We start from the raw sequence: 19,199 nt of genomic DNA, 5'->3' as shown, positions 1-19,199 counted from the left end.
ACAATCCTCATCTGACCATATTTTTCTGTATAGAACAATGTGCTGAAAGTAAACCCACCCAACGTAAAAAAAAAAACACACCACCTTAACACTTCTGACCCTTTTTTTTTTTTCAATTTGTAGAAATAATTATTGGTATTTAAATGAAAGTATTTATGTTGTTAAAAATTAAAATATGTTGGGAGATTCTTTACCAGAGAGTTTCATAAGTTGTTACATAGCATTCATTAATATAAGGTCCCGTTCTTAGGTAGTCAAGCTTCTTCTTTTAATATTTTTGTTTTTCTTTCATATTAAACCAGTTTATAGTGAGAAGATTATATTATTTAACATTTAATCTAACATAGGCTCATGAGAAAAAATGTTGTTTGCTTTTCATTTCAAATCAAACTGTCAGACTGAGCCAAAAGGATAACTACTGGCCTACATTGCTTAAGGAATCAGGAATAAAAGTGTTTCTGGTTGCTACCTACTCATTAAAAATTCAGCTTTGTTACTTTAAATAAAAACCTCATTTATTGCTTGTTTAACTTACAGCCATGGTATAGCACTCTGAGCAATAAAATCATTCTGTTCCCACATCTGTCTATTGCTTCACCTAAAATTTTAGTCATCCAATTTTGGCATGAACTGCCTACTCTAATCTCATCCCAAAAATACACTACACAAATTAATCAGCTCTTGTGCTACACACACAAACTTGGGATAGATGAAGTACTAGCCCCGTACAGTGAAATTTATATTGTTGCAAAATGCTGCGGATATGCGACTCTTTGCTGACTATGTGTCTTCTATAGATGTCAGAAAATAGGCAATTCTTCCAACTTGATATGTGGCTAAATTGAAAAGTGCTCTGACCCCCTTGCAACAATATATTTCAATATTACATTGTACGAATAATGTTCCAGTTACAGCCAAGTTAATTTTATGTTTTAATTAATATTTTAGTCAAGCATCACTGCCCTCTGTAATTGCAGCAGCTGTTTATTTTACTGCTTTTCCAACCAATACTGCCTCCTCTGTAGATTACCAGATCGTCACTCCCACGTTGCCATGAGATGTTACTCCAGATGTCAGTTATAAAGGGTAGGACCACAATACATATATTACACATTCATCATTGTCATAAACAATATTCACTCTTTGTAAACATGCACTTAAGTGTGTACTACTTCTGGCATGAATTGATTACTCTCCTACTACTGACGTCACCGCACATTGTTGAGCGCACACAGTTATGCCATTAACTAATTCTGGTTATACTTTAGCTTCACATGAAGCGGTGTATTACTTCTCATTCCTGCTCATTTTATGCTTACATGTACAAATCAATTACTTATACCTACACACATTACTTTATCCTAAAATAAACTCCAGAAAAAAATTAGACTTAGAGTTATGTACATTATGTGCAATTATCTTGTGACAGAAAGAAAAATACTATCTCGTGTCATCATTCTATAAAGGCTTTTATATCTTTGCGAGGGTGCAGAACCTTGTCTCGCCCTCTTTTCTCATGGACTAATCTGTATGTTCCAGGGTAAGGTATTTTAGAAATTATATATGGTCTGGAATACAGTAATTGCCACTTCTTATTCAGCTTGCCAATTTTTGTCGATATAGGGTGCGTCTGTAAGAGAGTTGTTGCCCTTCAAAAAACTGTGTAACACGTTTCTTATTATAAATTTTCTTTCTATACTCAGCCCTGTTATTGAGTGTAATCATAGCTTGTTTGATTTTGTCTCTTAGTGTCATTTCTGTAGTGGGTATTTTTGGTATGGGCGACTCCCACTCATACATTTGTTTTGCCCAGAACGTCAATTCATTAGGTGTGAAACTTGTTGAACGTGGAAGGTTATTGACAACTTGCATGAAAGGAGTTACGTATTTTACCCATCGAGTGTGTTTGTGAGGGGTGTATGTCCTAATAAATTGGTTAAATTCTTTAAAGATTCATCCTACGGGACTTGCTTCCAAGTGAAAAAAGCTTACTAATACATGTTTTATGCCCCGTGAGGTCATAAATTGTTTCCACTCATACCCAATGAAATATGAAGCATTATCAGTTAGTAGTATCTTTGGTTTACCTATTCTTCTCAAACAGTCTTCCTCAATTCTTTCTCTGTTACTTGTGGCCGTTGCATTTTTGATGGCATACATTTCGATATGTTTTGAGAAAATATTGTATAGTGCTACTACGTATCTTACGCCTCCTTTACTTCTTGGATATGGACCAGCTATGTCCAGGGGTACTATATCTAGAGGTTTTTTTGTGAGTATTGGGTGTAGCTCAGTATATTTTGACACACTGAACTGTTTTGATTTTTGACATGTTGCACACTTTTTTAATACCTGTAGGACTCACCTTCTCAAATTCGGAAAATAACAAAGTTTTCAATTTTTTTTAGTACATCTGCCTACTCCATAATGTCCTCATACTTCATGTGTGTGTCTTCTAAATTTGTTGATATAATCTTCAAGAATACAAATACACACCATTGATCAGATTTTTCATGTTTCCTATGAAACAAAATGCCCTTGTGCTCCTGATACCATTTACTTACCTTTCCACCTTCATCTTGCTTAAGGTTTTGCACAGCTTTACTCCATCTAATATCTTGCTGTTGTATAATTTTCATTTGCTTACAAAACTTATGATAATCAGACTGTTGTGATGTATGTTGCATTAATAACGTTTTGGTTTCTGCATCTTGCTCTGTTAATTCACTAAATTCATCTAAACCTTTTCGTACCCTGGACAAGGCATCTGCAATAACATTTTTAACTTCCTTTAATGTAAATGATCTCAAAATTGAATTCTTGTAAATATAGACACCACCTAGCTAATCTATGGTGCAATAGTTTACATGTTAAAAGAAATGACAGTGACTGATGATCACAGTAAAATTTGGTACTCTTACCCCACAAAAAAATATTCGTACTTTTTAAATGCTCATATTACAGCTAAATTTTCCAATTCTGACACAGAGTAAGATATTTCTGCTTCTGATAATGTTCGACTAGCAAAACTAATAACCTTGGGTACTTCTTTACCTTCTTCTTCTTGGATCTGGAACAAGCATGCCCCCAGCCCTGGCTAAGAATGTTTGTATTGGCTATTATCTGCTTAATGTTATTAAAGTCCTCCCGACACTTACCAGCCCATAACCAAGGCCTATTTTTTCATAGCAAGTTGAGTAATGCATCACTGTTCATCAGTTGCTGCGGTACAAATTTATGAAAAAGGGATGCTAGTCCTAAATAAGCTTTAAGTTGTTTTTTTATTCCTTGGAGCTGGACAATTGTGTATGGCATTTTTTTTTTTTTTTTTTTTTTTTTTTTTTTTTTTTTTTTTTTTTTTTTAATCAAACACCTTGTTCTTATTTATTCTTATTTAGAAATAAATAATTATCCCACACAATCATGGTTCACAAACATAGCCACTATGGCTGAAAATAATAAATACCTTGTTCTAACATGTCCTAAAAATTTGACTTGCTCCTTACCAAAAAGAGACTTTTTTAAATTGGCTGTTACTCTGTATTCTGCAAATCTTTGAAGTACCTATTCAATCAGCCGGATATGTTATAACCAAGTGGGTGTGGCTATACCTTCAGCAAACCTTCGTCTGCAAAAATAGTTGTTAAACACGTGGCATTTTCTGTCATTTTTATGTTGTTACTGAAGTTACCTGTAACTCCGGTTGGTAATTGCTCAGGTGTTGGAATTGTGGGTATATTTCCATTTTGCAATCTACAACTGTCGCTGGTGACAATTTGTGAAGAAACACCGACAGGTTGTGGTTTGTTCACTACAGCCTGTGTATTATTTACATGCATATATTTCTTCTAAAAGATCGTGAATCCTACCTTCTGCGGCTTGTATGTTAATGTTTACCTTGTTCACTATTTCATTTTCTTTTTTTTTGGATAGCTTTTTGTACTACATCTGTGTATAACTTACAATCAGTTACTAACTTCTCTGCAATTGTATTACTCTTATCTAATGTACCTGCTTCAGCTTGACTAATGGTATCACCTAGATTTTCATTGATCTTCTCTCTCCTTCTTAGCACATGCTGAGTCAACTTCTAATGTTGCTACCCTTAAAGTAAGCTCTTCTACAGCTAGAGGTACACCTTCATAGTCTTTGTTTAGTTTGTTAACGACAGTGGCTATCTTTCCTACTGTCGAACATAACTAGTTCTGTGTGGCTTCAATGTTTGTGTTCACATCTGTGATTTTCTTTATCTGTTGCTCTACTAGATCATGATGGTTGTTAAAAGAATCTACCTTCTGTTTTAACTCCATAATGTTACTGTTAACTTCAGAAAGTACTTCGTGCTTTACCTGTTTTTTCATATCATTCAATTTTTCGTCGATATCACTGTGAAGTTTTTCAGTGAGGCCATTTCTTGCAGATCCTTGAATACTTGCTTTTTTTCTTGTTTCATTGTATTTAGACCTTGTGGAACAGTGTTTTGTTGCTGTTTTACCATGTTCATATCTTGTGTGAAATTATCAATTTTGGTATTCATATCTTGTTTCATATCACTGAAACTGAGGTTTGTATTATCTAATTTCATGTTTACGTTAGGTAATTACTGCCATAGCAGTGCATCAGTTATACTGCTGTTGTTTCTGTCAGCTGTACTTTCCAAGTTAATGTTTGTGTTCTGAACAATTGGTGTTTGTAATGTGTCGTCAAGATTCATATTTGTGTCGCTCTCAAATGTTTCATTCATGAGCGGTATATTGCTCTGGGATATGTGTGACATTGTCTCATCAGTTGTAAACATTGTTGTCAAGATTATTCTGCTGTGGAGCATCGCTACCATTAATCACACCTGCTACACTCACCTCTGACCTACATAAACTTTCTGTGGTAGGCATGCATGGCAACTGAACTACAATTGTTCGATCGCACAATTCTACGCATCTTGGCTGATTGCGTTTTCACTATTGTTATCAATAATTTTCTGTCATGTTGCATGAAAATCATATGCTAATTAATACACTTGATAATTGTAATTTATGTGACATCAAAGCCTGTTTTACATCTACTATGACATGCAAACTATTGTGTTGCAATTCTTTATGTTTTAGTGACAATGCGTTATCACACTGAAAAATTCCTGTTAAGTTTCCAAAATAAAATTCAAGGAAGGGAAGAATGAGGAAAAGGTTTCTATCTACATCAAAAGAGGCGCTACCAGGTGTAACTGTGCAAGCAACTTGCATAGCCGTCATACCTTTGCTGCACCGAACAAAACAGCTTACTATGGAAAATTTTACGTAACCTGAGACCAACTCTTATTTCTTTCCAACATTTCTCCTCAAATTTTGCCTTTCTGCTTTACTTGCTCCCCATTGTGATTCATTCAAACAGAAACTACAGACAATTAGTTTTTATGACTAATAACCATGTCATAGAAATTTCTTACTATAGCAATAGTTAACAAACCCTACTTACAACCAATGTCCTGAAGTCCTGTCACAGTCGCCAGTTGTGTTATAATAAAAATTAAAAAAAAAAAAAGAATGGAAGAAATTGATTGGTGATTGTCCTTTTACTTGCAATGACAAGAGAATATTAGGACAATTGCATTATTATTAAATGTTCTGCATGTACGAAATTGTGCTATTGTTCATTCACTTTACCTTGCATTGTTTCTTTTTTGTGTCCATCACTATTATTTATTATTATTATTATTATTATTATTATTATTTATTTTATGGCCTTCATTGGACCACTTTAGTCAAAAATGCAAATTTGTAAACAAGTTGTTACACAGGGATACAATTTGGCTCAACAATAACTCTTTAAATATGTCTGCTTGTGCCTGTATATGTGTGGATGGATATGTGTGTGTGTGCGAGTGTATACCCGTCCTTTTTTCCCCCTAAGGTAAGTCTTTCCTCTCCCGGGATTGGAATGACTCCTTACCCTCTCCCTTAAAATCCACATCCTTTCATCTTTCCCTCTCCTTCCCTCTTTCCTGATGAGGCAACAGTTTGTTGCAAAAGCTTGAATTTTGTGTGTATGTTTGTGTTTGTTTGTGTGTCTATCGACCTGCCAGCGCTTTCGTTCGGTAAGTCACCTCATCTTTGTTTTTATATACAATAACTTAATATGATATTTAGGTAATATAATTATTAGAGTCTATTCTTATATGAAAGGTGTTTTGCTCTTCTGTCTGCCCAATATTTCTTCATTCTTTCAGATATTTTCTTTCTTTCTTCATCTGAGACCACTCTTCCTGTACTCCTTTTATTGATTTTCATTTGTAGTTTGGTTTGTGGGTCTTGCAGTATTCTGGTTTTCTCTGTCTTGTTTTATAGGTCATCTACTGTAATTTGGAGTTCTTTTATATCTTCCTTAATTTCTGTGATCCATTTAATGTCGCTCTTGCTATTCCACAATTTTTGTGCTATTTTTTTACTAATTCTGTTTTCTGGATTTCTCATCAGATGTCCAAAGAATGAGATGCGTTTCTTCCTGATCGTGCTCATGACTGGTTCTATTTTCTTATATACTGTTTCATTTGATGCCTTTCTCCAATGTCCATTTATTTTACACTGTTTATTTATACATGTCCTTATTATTCTTCTTTCTATTTTTAGTATTATGTCAATTTCTGCTTTATTACTCGTTTTGAAGATAGTTTCAGCTGCATACGTTATTTCTGGTTATGTAACTGTTTTATAGTGTTTTAATTTTGCATCTATAGATAGGCTTTTTTTGTTGTATGTAGTTTTGGTAATGTAATTTGCGTAGTTCAGCTTTTTTATTCTATTCTGCCATGATGGCTTCTCATTTAGATTGTATGTTATTATTTCACCTAAATATTTAAATTTATCAACAATTTTGATATCCTGTTCTCCTATTGTAATTTTGTTTACAAGTGGTGGATCAGTTAGCATAATCTCCGTTTTTTCAAATGGTATTCTAAGGTATACTTTCTCTGCTATTTCTTGTAGTGATTTCACTTGTTGCCTGGCCTCTTGAACAGTGTTGGCTAGGAGAGCAAGATCATCAGCGAATCCCAAGCAGTTTAAGCTAATATCATCTTTTGCACTTCCAATTCTTATAATCTTTGGATTGTCCTTGTACCATTCTCTCATTATGTATTCCAGTGCACAGTTGAACAGTAATGGTGATAGGCAGTCACCTTGTCTTAAACCTGTTTTTATGAGGAATGGTTCCAAAATTTCTCCTCTAAACTTCACTTTTGATTTGGTGTTGGTTAGAGTGAGTTGTATTATTTTAATTAGTTTTGGATGGAATCCTAGATTTCTTAAAATTTTTAATACTGAAGGTCTGTGGGGACAGTCATATGCCTTCTTAAAATCTACAAATGTTATTGCCAGAGGTTTGTTCTGTTTCTTGTAGTATGCCATAATCAGTTTTAAACTGATTATCTGCTCCAAACAGATACTCCATGATCTGAAACCTCCCTGATATTCCCCTAACTCCTGTTCTAATTGCTCCTTGATTCTTTCATATAGGATCTTGGATGGAATCCTAGATTTCTTAAAATTTTTAATACTGAAGGTCTGTGGAGACAGTCATATGCCTTCTTAAAATCTACAAATGTTATTGCCAGAGGTTTGTTTCGTTTCTTGTAGTATGCCATAATCAATTTTAATCTGATTATCTGCTCTGCACAGCTTCTCTATGGTCTGAAACCTCCCTGATATTCCCCTAACTCCTGTTCTAATTGCTCCTTGATTCTTTCATATAGGATCTTGGATAGAATTTTGTATGTGCTATCTAGGAGAGAGATTCCTCTGTAGTTGTCTGGGTTGCTCTTATCTCCCTTTTTGTGTAGTGGGTGGATGATAACTGTGGTCCAATGTTTGGGGAATTGTTCTGTTACCCAGATTTTTGTTAGAGCCATGTGTAAGGAGGTCTTGACTGTGTCACTTGCATATTTCCACATTTCAACAAAAACCTGATCTTCTCCACATGCCTTATAATTTTTTTGTTCTTTAAGAATTTTTTCTGCTTCTTGGAAAGTTGGAGGGTCTAGTTTGTTAGGTTTGGTTTTTATTGGGGTATTTATGTTGATTTGTAGGCGTACTTCAGGTTCCTCGCAATTCAGAAGTTTGTTAAATGCTTTTGCCATGATTTCTGCATTTTCCTTGTTACTGTGTCTCATTCTTCCATCTTCATCTTTCAGTTATTAGTGTAGGGGCCTCATATTGTTGTAGTTGTTTCCCAAAGATTTTATAGTAGTTCCTGGAGTTGGTTTTATGATAATTACCTTCTATAGAGTTAATAGGTTTGTTTATAAATAAATAAATCTTCTGCTACCAGTCACGATATTTCTTTATTTTACTATTCGCACGACGCGTTTCGAGAAATAATCCCCATTTTCAAGTGTGTTTTTTGTGTGTATTAAGCCATTTCTTCTGATGTTGTCAGTGTGTGTGAGTCTGCTTCATTGTGTTGACTTTTACTGTAATATATAATAAACACATGATTTTTTAGTTGGGTATCAATTCTTTTTGTGAGGTTAGTGGATAAAATTTAGAAGAATTTGTACTTACAGTTTTCTAATGGTCCATTTGTGTAGAGTCTCACACACACTTAACATGACACACAACTTGTTGTACACTTTACACATCGAAAATATCTTATATAAACAAAACTGTTACAAAGATCTTCTTACGGGTAGTCCACAGAGATAACATTATAGGTCATCCACAGATTATGATATGCTTTTGAGCAGAGGTTATTTATCTTAACAATTTGGCTCATGAATTACTTATATTGATTTTACAATTGTGCTTATTTCTATGTTTTTATTTCAGTATATTATCGAAACATCTGAAGAAATTCACTGATTCACTTTCAAGTTTTTCATTTAATATTTTATCTTCATATTTTCTGTGATGTGAATATATCTCCAGTTCTTCAAGCAAATCCATTTTATGTCCTTTATTTAGTCAGTGGAATACTTTGACATTTTGCTCTATTTTTCCAAATGGGTGTCGTGCGAATAGTAAAATAAAAAAAAATCGTGACTGGTAGCAGAGGATTTATTTATTTATAAACAAACCTATTGTTTCTACAGTCACAGGCTTTCAAAAACCATTTATAATGGATCAAATCTGATTCTATAGAGTTTATAATATCTTTATGGAATCCTCTCTTGATTCTTCTAATATTTTGTGTGAATTCTTTTTCTTTCATTTTTTAGGTTGATGGCATTTTCTTCAGTTTTATGTGTTTGAAACTTTAACCATGCTTGGTGTCTATCTTCATGGAATTTGTCACATTCTGATGTCCACCATGCATGTTTCCTTCGTGGGTTCAAGAGAGCTAGATTCTCTGCTTCTTTTTTAAGATTAGGCACTAGTTGTTCTAGATCATCTGTTAATTTGATGGTTTGTGTTATTTGTTGGTATTTATTATTTTTAATTAGCTGATGTGGGTCAAACCTCCTTTTTATTTTATTAGTTTTTCTGGTCCTCTTTAACGGAGTGGATTTGATTTTAATTTTAACTATATAATGGTCTGAGCCTGTGTCTACTCCTCTCAGTACTTTAACATTGTGGATCTCCTTATGAAAATTTTTGTCCATACAGACGTGGTCTAGCTGCCACTCCCCCTTCCTCCAGTGTGGATGTTTCCATGTTTTAAGTTTACTTGGCTTTCTCTTAAAGTATGTTGATGTAGATATAAGTTTGTGTTCTCTGCAGAGTTCTACAAGTCTTTGACCGTTTTTGTTTGTAAATTTATGTGGATTCCACTTCCCAATTATATCTTTATATTACCTTTCTTTTCCCAACTGAGCACTGAAATCTCCCAGCAAGATTTTTACATTCTTTTTATTTACTCTGTTCACAGTTTGTTCTTGAAGGACCATCACTATATATATTTTAATTGTATATCTTGTCTTCTGAAAGCTTCTCCTTCTGTTAATTTTACAAAAACGTGACCCTGGACTTCTTTTACTCCACTTCAATTGTAGATGCTGGCAGCAGACTCCAGGCAACACCAGTGTGTATCAAGATGATATAAAATATGAATGAATTATTCTTAACTTGGTTCTATTTCACTTCAATAAAAATACTTACTACTGTTATTAAGTCTTCTCTTATTCAGAAACACACGATACAAAAGATGAGTGAAACAAAATCATGTACAAAAAAGTGAATGATGTTTTCTGGTCATTTGTCTGCACTTTACTGCGCATTCATAACTGATGTCTTTGCCGATGCTTATAGTCAGTCTGATTATATCATTACGACTGTTTCATTTTTTAGTAAATTTTAACTTTACCATATCTGGGGGTCTTTCACCATGTACCTACACAGCCTCCAGTGCTTCATGTTGGAAGATTACATAGTGAGGTTTCATCCCCCATATAGCAAAGAGTGCTTTTAGGGGGGCTTCTCTTTGTACACTTATCATGTGCAGGTGTTTCATGAAGTTTCCATGGTCAATCATTTGATCTACTACAAATTTAATTTGTCTCCCGTTTAAGCCTAGGATTACAGAACTTCTCTTAAAACATGGTTTCGACATCATTAGCTTGCCAAATTTTTGTTTCTGGGTTTTAACCCAATATCCCACATGCCGTCTCCTGATCCAGCAATATAGTTTAGATTTTACCATTCTCATATCGATGGTTAAGAGAGTTTGTAGTCAAAAAAAACCTGGAGTCATCATTCCTGTCTTGTCCAGTCTATCAGCTTGTTTGTCACCACTAATTCCTGAGTGTTCAGAGACCCACAACAGATTTGCCCTGTTGCTTTCCCCTAGATTCAAGTGTTTTATGGCATTGTGCAGTGGTCTTTAATGTTGCAGGGACTGATAAAAATTTGAGAGCCGCTTGATTTTTTGAGTGAATGCAGGTGCTGCAACCCTTGTAACACGTGTGTAGTCTCCTCTGCCCATACTCCAATACCGAATATCTCTGCCTGGAATACAGTTGGCAGTTTCCTTAGAGTTGAGGCTGCACATTGTAGATCCTGGGCTCAGGACCTTTGTCTGTTTTTTGACCTTCCGGCAAACCAGTCTGCACCACCTGAATGGTATCATGGTTCTTTCTTCCACTGCTCCCTGTTCCTGTGGTTACATAGAAAGGTTTGGTGAAGTAGATAGAATTTACTGTATAGTCAGCTGGCATTTTACCACCTTTCCTATGTTTACCATCTTCATCATACTAGGGTGGGATTCTGGAAATCCTGAAGATTTTCGGTTTTTAACCCAGCAGTAGGAATGCAGCTAATTCCAACCATTATGGTTTGGCAGGCCAATCTCTGTATCTTCTAGAGCTCTGAAGCAGCCACTTTCTTTTAACTTTATTCCACCATTCTGCCGCCCCATAAATTATCGTAGGTCTTATTAGAGAGGTGTAAATCCAGTGAGTGGTCTTGGGACTAAGACCCAATTTTTTCCACAGGAACTTTTAGTGCACATACGAGCACCTTTTGCCTTGGAATATATATTCTTTATGTTAGTTTCATATTCAGGTCTGTCCCTTGGTATTACACTAACCCCTCTATTGGTAGAATTTTGCTGAAGAACTTCAGTTTCCAGTACATGACCTGTATATGCCTCCTTGTGAACTGTACAACAAAGTGCATTGTGCCAGGATTTTAACAGTACTTTCAAATGTACCAAGTTTTGGTATGGCTAAATCATCTGCATAATCTGTGAATTAAGCTCTTTAATGAGCTCATTTCAACATATACCCTGACTATATCATTAAAGAATGGAAAACAGAAGTAAGCATCAGGATAAAAATAAATCGGTATAAAGCAGTAAATGTTTGCAGACGATCTTACAGTCCTACAAAAAAGATCTATGTAGAGATTTGAAAAAAATTAGAAATTTCAGTACTTAAAAGTAGAGTAATGGCATTTCAGGGAAAATATCCATTGCATTAAAAGATAATTATCAACAGAAAAACCATAGAAAGTATAATTTCTGCTTAGGAGCAGATCTTAGTTACAATAAAGATCAAAGTACAGAACTAAGATGTAACATTTTGAAAACACTTGGTACAGTAAACAGAATGTCATGTAATAAGATGAAGAAGGATGCCTGAATCAAAATTTATAATTGTAGACTGTAACAGCCAATACCGTATCATTACTTTCACTGAATATGTTCCTATAATACAATTATGTGGATACTGAGTATTCTCGAAATTAATAAACACAATTTTGGTACAAGAGAATATGGTGAATGTTGCTAGAATAATGGCAGACACAACCAGGAAGCAGTGTGTTGTCATTGGCATATCACCACCTTGTACAACAACTAGTTAACTTGAGTTTTTGCAGTTTGTTTTATGACTCTCGCCTTCATGATGTACCCTGCTCTGTGCTACAATTGGCTGCCACAATACACATTTCAACAAATTGGTAAGTACTAAATGAGGATGTACTTCTGGGTTACCCAGCTGTGCCTTAATATGAACAGCCGCTTATGAGAACTATAATGCTAGAAGTAGATATCTTGAATTACTTAACCAGCATACGGTATTGAGATGTTTATGTAGCATGTGCTCAGTAATAGTGTCTACATTGTCAACAATGTTTGGTGAGCATTGCTTTCCTCCCATTCCTTAGCTTTTGTCCAATTTATGCTGTAAAGAGTGAAGGAATCACATGTACGATTTCCAGAGGAAAAAAGTGGTAGAAGCTGTCGCACAGAAGTTAGTGTTATGACAGTATGTTTTACAATGTTCTTCTGAAGTGCACTAGTTTTGAGATCATATTGTGACACTTTATTTTCCATAGACACTAAGTGGAAACATTAAACATTATATTTTTAATTTCTTGTAATGTTTGCTAAGCTGTATAGTACAGAATGTTTTACATGTAAAAAGAGACAATATACTAAAAAATCATGTTACTATTCTTTGCACATTCTGAGAGAACCCCAAATCAGCTACCTTTCCTTCTACTTTGCTTGCCAGTGATGACAACCTTCATTCAGATTCACCATCCAATCTCTCTCCTGTTTCACAATACCAACCATCATGAGAGGATGAATCACGTAAAGAGTCAGAAAGAAGAGAAAGTGGTAATAATTCTTGCACATGCATAATGAAGCATTTAAAGCCAGCTGATGCTAACAAAGTAGAACAAGACCTTTGGAAAGAGCAACTGAAGACACCATTACTGATGTAAAACTGTTTAAAAAACTGAATTTAGAAGGCATGGAAGGTACACATGCAGGAACAAGCAACCCTAGAAAAAAATTAAAACATCCAGAACAATGGGTTATATATGTTTCCAAAATCAGATGGCAGTCTGAAGAATGCTGCATTTCATCCTGGAAAGTCTGTGTTTCAGGAATATGCATGGAAGATCCATGTGGGAACAACTGCAAAAAGAAGTGTTATAAAATGTTTACACATGCAGAAAGAATGAACATTTTTGAAAGATATTATAAAATTAGAGACATATGAGAGAAAAAGAGGCTTTATTCACAATAATACAGACAAGATGTTTAAACAGACTAGCACATAAACAAATTCATAAAAAAACTTCGCTGTTATCTTCTGCTTGCCATGAAGAGCAGAACAAATCCAGGTCTGTAAGACAAAAGTTTTAGAACACACTTGGAATCTGTAAAGGTGTTATGGATACAACGATGAAGGAAAGAACATCCAGAAACACAAGTGAAATAGATAAGAGGTGCTACATGTAAAGAAAGTCACTTTGTCAGAACTTTTACGAAAATGTACCACATCAAGGTGATCCAGAAGGATCTGAATTATTTGATGATGCAGTGAATGACTTCTGACAACAAGATTTGTTTTTGAAATCTTGTGGTTTGTTTTAAAATGAAAAAGTGAATAAATAACGGTGTATTTCAGAAGGTTTGACTCTGTAGTTCATGATTAAAACAGTTCTTGCATATACCAACATTATTATGTATTTTTTTTATAAATTTTGGAGATCACAAGTAGGTAACTTGTCACCTGGACCAGGGTAACAAGTAGATATCTCGTTTTTTAAGTAAAAAACAGTCAGTTTTGAAAGGAAAATGAGAACAAACCAAAAAATACTGGCCTTTTCAAAATAAATAAGCATATGAGATCAGAATTATTTCAAACACTTTATGTACAGTGAAGCTTTAAAATGAAAACTGACTGACATCCAATGACCAGGAGCAGGAACCACCAAGGCGATGTCACACCGAGCCTCATTCTCATTCTGATCACCAGCAGCTCGAAAGATTGAGCAGTATTTAACACTTCAGCCAAAGATGAATTCTCACACTGTAGTGATCCTTATCAGGAGACAAACAAATGATGCATTATGGACCATAGAATCAGCACAGGAATTATGATGAACATTTGTAACAAACTGACATTTGCAGCTGTGGCCATGGAGTTTGGCCACCCAAGCCCAGTAGGACCAGTGGGGCTGTTTATGATAAGGATAGAAGTCTAACACATACTGCTATGAGATACATGCATTTACGGTGATAATTTGACAACTTACACATTTTGCTGAACAAAAGTGACATAGGTTCCTGGAGTGGGGCTAACTGGCAGAACAACTGGTAGATACGAGGAGAAATCCAAGCAAGGAACAAAGTGACACCAAAATTGAGGACGTGTTACCAAAGCCACTTCTTGTGAGCCTCCCTGTCTTTGGCTGAGTCATCATAAGGAGGAAAGGGTGGAGACTATGCTGACAATCTCGAAGCCTGAATATTCAATGTAGCCGACAAGTTCATGATACCAACTGCAAGAGCCTGCTGGTGTTCAAGGAAAGATTGGAGCCCTGCCTCCATGGACAGAAGAACCAAAGGAACAACCAAATAGACTGACCCCGCAGAAGTGAACACCACGCTCATCACCAGTTGTAACATACTGTAAGACACAAACGACAGTATGTCCACAACGAAGCAAATTTTAACCTTCTTCCACATACAAACAAACAACATTTAAGAACATAAACAGAGAAAGTCCAGATACTGATACAAGGAGATGCTGACAATAAGTGTGAACACAGTATGAAAGCGAGTGCCAGCTGCACTGTGTTTATAAAGAGGACAGCTCCAGTAGGTAGTGCAGTGGATGCTACACCGTGTGCACAAGTCATATGGCCAACCACAGGCGTCCGACCCGTGCAGATGCTATTGGCAGAATATTCAAAGTGCAGCGCACTGGCAGCCTGGTACTGTAGTGCTTATTGAGGTATTACGTGCAGGGTTTTAGCAATTGTATGTAATGAAGTTCTGCAAATCTGTCGTGGCTCTATATTATGAAAGAGCTCCCATTTCCTTCTATGTGGTATAACAATGGTATTAGCTACAAATATCATTGTTTATTAATATGGCGCGTGCGCACGCACACACACACACACACACACACACACACACACACACACACACACACACACACACACAGAGAGAGAGAGAGAGAGAGAGAGAGAGAGAGAGAGAGAGAGAGAGAGCAGAAAATGCTGTAGCTGGCTTAAGGTAGTTGTGCTAGCCACTACTTGCTTACCGACAACTGTGGTGCTAATAGCATCTTTCATATGCTGTAGTGTCAGTCTGAACCACCCCCCCCCCTCCCTCTCCTAGCAGAAAGTCTGTATTACATTTGTTATCTTTGTCATAATTTGTATCATCTGCTCTACGAACAGTTCGTCTCTCTCTTCTGCAAGCACTCACCCCTGCCCCCTCCCCCACTCTTTTCACTGTGGACTTCTTCCCTTCTGGGTTTACCAGTTTGGTCTATATCACAAATTTGTTTAAGTACTTAACATAATTGTATGCATTTTGGCTATCACCATCATTAGAATCTTTGTTAAAGGTTCCTCACTGGAATTGTTTCATGAAGCTGTATAGGGCACTTGAAGAAATTTGTGACCAAAACTGAACATTGATTATAAGTGCTTATATGATTGAGTTGGACATGGAATTTTTTCAGCTTTCCCCCAGTGAAGCAAAATTTTCCAGTGGAACACCAGTACTTGAAGGATTGTGTTCACTATATTGATAAATAATTTGCAGTCAGTTGTAATCAGATGTCATCTGACAAAGATAAGATTCTTATTGCATTGCTTATTGGGTTCAGATTTTAACCCTCTTATCTATTGAAATCTTTGAAAACACTACACTTCTGTTATTCTGCAGATGTAACAGTTGGAAAACATTAATTATGTTCTAGAAACTCTTGTATGTGTCACTATGTTGAGAAAATCTATCTCCATGAAATGATGGAGGTTTAGCAACATTGCTGTCTGGTCATGAATGAAAGCAGAGGATTATGAGATATTAGTTGTTACTTGCACTTCATTATTGAGAACTCTATTAGCAATTGTTGGAAGTGGCTCCTTGTTATTTCCATAATTTAGAGTGAACTAACAGAGCAGACTGACTGTTCCCTCTCAGAGTCTCCCAGCCTCTATGTGGCCTTTTCATCACAGAGACTGATTATCAGAACAAGTGACTTCTGAGAAGGTGACAGTAAATGAAGGTGAATAGAGAGACAGACATGGTGTAGGCAGAGAGGAATATATCTACATACTAATCCTACATTTCAAGATCACTCTCATCATGGTGATCACAGGCATCACATCTCCCTTTTGCACCAATATATTTTTCAAGAGAAAATTTTGAGACTGTTCTGTAACATTCTTGAGTTCTTACGATTATTTTCAAATGTTTTAGAAATTTCTACAGCACAACATGGACACAAGCACATATCACACTGACCTGAACTCTGGCAAAATCATCATAACCCATGAATTGTAAACATAAAGGAACAACTCATTTAAAAGAGACAGAGGTAAATTACATGAACAAAGAATGGTTATGAGTGTGAACAGTATAAGCAAAAAAACTTGGTTCAATAAAAAATCAACACGAGGAAGGAAATAATACTTCAATCCACTGATACAATGATTAATAAAGACAAAAGCATAAACTCCCCCAGCACATTTCCTACATTCACTCAGTGTCCTTGCAAAAAATGTTCTAAACATTATAAAAGGAGAAATACAAATACTGACTAGAAAAGAAAAAGGCAAGTCAGTATTCATATCACAGACTCCACATATTTGAAATAACTTAGATTCAACTTTAAAAGGCTCGTTTCCAGTAATGTTAGAGTACAGTATGACCATCAATGAAGCAAAAGGGCAAACATTCCATTCTTGTTGAGTTAATTTAAATCTTGTTTTTCAGGCAAACAACTATACATTGCATGTTGGACCAACATAAAACTTATTCATTTTTGCATCCAAAAGCACAACACCAAATATAGTTTGTAGCAATATACTTTGAATAAATTAGATGCAATACAGGTGAGATGATTAGTTGCACATTTTGTTCAAATTCAGAAAACCAATACCAAAAATGACCAGGTGAAGTGGATCTTTATAGCTAGTTTACACTTTTTTATAAGTCCACTATAGTTTGATTAAAATTACTTGATGGTTGATATCTGTCCCTTGCTACTACATTGCTGCCACATCGGCTGCCTGCTACTGCTGGGTTACAGATTACACACAAATGTGCTGGGTCACTTCATAAGTGCTGTTGATGTGTAATGTGGAGCAATGTTAGAAGTGGCCGCTGAAAGGTATGACAGAAAAGGCAGACACTGTGTCAACAGCTGATTTTAGGTGACCAATGATTAACTGTAGCCGATGATGCATTTCATACCCCTTAATTTAAATTTGTGTCTTGTCTTAACCACAACCTCATGATGTGCAATGTATCTGAGAAAACATCAGTCAACAATCTGTGTCAGAACTAAAATTGCAGGGATTAAAGAGAACCTCTACAAGCAAACTCAAGACAAAAAAACATTCAGTTTCAGTGCTAAAAGGAAAGCAATTTCTTGCTGTCATTGCTTACCTGAAATTATACTCACACTGACTACACAAGCTGCCACTTACCAACCAATGTACTAGTCCTTGATGTCAGTTGGGTGCGGATTATGTGCAACAAAAGGAGATTCCAAATGAAAAAAGAATGATAGGAAGAAAAATAAGACCAATTAAAAAATAAATACAATGGCGAAAATAGTGCAGCAAAGTACCGTATTTAATCGAATCTAAGCCGCACCAATGAGACTCGAAATCAAGGAAAAAAAATTTTCCCGAATCTAAGCCGCACCTGAAATTTGAGACTCGAAATTAAAGGGGAGAGAAAAGTTTTAGGCCCCACCTCCAAATCGAAACAAAGTTGGTCCATTGTAATATGAGACACAATTTCGGTCGAATGAATGACGGTACAGCTACAGTATTTTGGTTCGAGTTTTAAGCTTAGCAGTTAAGCTTTGTCAGGTAGCCATTGCTATGCGTCAGGCGCTCCATCCGTATTTATACGGATACCCTTCCTTTTTCACGTGCTTCATCTAGTTTGAATTCATTGCTTATTTTTCTTTGATCTGATAAGTGCCGTTCTCTTTGTTATAGGTGTTTACGTCACTCTAAGCTGAAAATGCATTACTATACTGTGTTATGCATTGTTTGTCGCATTCTGATAATGAGTGTTTACGGCCTGTCGCCGCTTGCGGAATGGCTTGCTTCTGTGCACGCTACCGCCGCTTACAATTTAAAAAAGAAAAAAAGGAGAGGAATCGTCTCATTAGCGAGACACTGGCAAGAGACTGCTATTTGTTGTTACTTACACTGCTGCTTTCTTTGATATTGGTCAACAAGAACCAAATAGTAGACTGCGTATGATAGAAGATGTTCTGAACAAGAGTTTAACGAAAATTTTTCTCCGTTTGAAAACCTTTGCAGACGCCTCTTTAGTACATTACATTCTGCAAAGAAATTTGTCATCTTAAATTTAAAAATCTAGTCAATTGCCGTGCTTCATTTCTGACTGTATCACTATTAGGCATAAGAATAATACGAATATAAACATGACACGATACGTATATTCTTCCGTGTTTGCTGTTGTCTCACTCTTGTTTCGTAGTTTATTAGGCAGACAGGATTTAAATGATATAGCAGCAAACACGAAAGAATACATGGCAAAATGTTTATATTCGTAATTTTCTTATCGTGAAGAGAATACTGCATGTGATTCACAATTCATAAAATTTCCTATTAGCAACCATCTCTTCTCACAGGTAGGAAAAAATTCAGAACGTAGAGTTGGCCATATTGACAAACATCCCAAACACTCTTGCCAGTCGGACCACTGAAATGCTGCTACATTCGAAGATGAACGATACGGAATTTGTATTTACT

Source organism: Schistocerca serialis, chromosome 5 (genome assembly GCF_023864345.2).
Source record: "Schistocerca serialis cubense isolate TAMUIC-IGC-003099 chromosome 5, iqSchSeri2.2, whole genome shotgun sequence".
NCBI classification, from domain to species: Eukaryota; Metazoa; Arthropoda; class Insecta; order Orthoptera; family Acrididae; genus Schistocerca; species Schistocerca serialis.
This window is presented reverse-complemented; position numbering follows the sequence as displayed.